Raw genomic sequence first — 1305 nt, forward strand, 5'->3', positions numbered from 1 at the left:
AATATAATAAATAGAGATGAACTAAAAAANAAAAAAAAAAACAGTAATTTTAAAAAAGAGTGAAAAATGATTTTATTATTAAACTGATGAAAATACATCGTTGAGATTTTCATGAATGCGAAAAAAAAAACAATCATTAATGTAATGATTAGTTTATTGACAAGTTATTGGGAATTTCAATTTTATTAGTTTAAAATTCGAAATAATTTCCAAATATACAAAATTCGAAATAATTTCCATATAATTCAAAATAATTTTTAGATACACAAAATTCGAAATAATTTTCAAATATACAAAATTCGAAATGATTTTCATATAATTCGAAATAATTTTCAAATACATAAAATTCGAAATAATTTCCAAACATACAAAATTCGAAATGATTTCCATCTAATTCGAAATAATTTTCAAATACACAAAATTTGAAATAATTTTCATATTTTGCAAATTATAACTATGGTATTCAGTTTTAATTCATATATATATATGTACGAAAATGCTTGAAATTTTAAATGCATTAAAATTTCTTATTCTAAAATTTACTTAACCCAATAAAATTCAACCCATTAACTTTTAATATGTGAGCGCAAAACACTTACAATATCAAAAATACTGCGATGTTAAATTTTTTTTTACTAAAATTTGCTGATTTTTTTCTTTTCGAATTTCGTAATAAATATTTATTTTTCGATTGTACTTTATTCACTTTTTTGCATGTGTTGTTCAAAAATAATTTAAAAAAATTTTTTTCAAAAAAAAAATGTTTTAAAAACTTTTTATATAAACGATTAAAATATGTGGATTTTAAGAAATGAAATTTGAGCGATTGAATAAATAAATAATTGATAGATGAAATATGCTAAGCTTTTTACATGACATTGAGGAAATAATAAAGTAAGCAAAATTTTGAACAAACAATTGACGAGAAAAAAAAAGAAAAAAAGCAAACAGATTATTGTCATGTGACAAAAAATAAACGTGAAACGTGTATTAATCAATAATATTCATCAAATATATTTTTAAAAATTAATTAAAAATTTATAATTATTATGATTAATTAGGAAAATTTGAAATTAAATTTAAATTGCATATATATTTTTTAGATGAGTAAAATAAACTTCTCATAGAAAAAGATTAAATTGGAAAAAAAATTTTTAACAATTCAATAATTTATCAATTTCTAATAATTTATTAATTTCTAATTGTAATTATAAGCTATAAATGAGTAGAAAACAAAAAGTTGAATTATAAATTAGTGATAAATATTTTAGAAAAAAAAGTGAAAAATTTAAAATAAAATTTTTT

This window comes from Loa loa, assembly GCF_000183805.2.
Source record: "Loa loa unplaced genomic scaffold supercont3.529, whole genome shotgun sequence".
In the NCBI taxonomy this organism is placed as follows: domain Eukaryota; kingdom Metazoa; phylum Nematoda; class Chromadorea; order Rhabditida; family Onchocercidae; genus Loa; species Loa loa.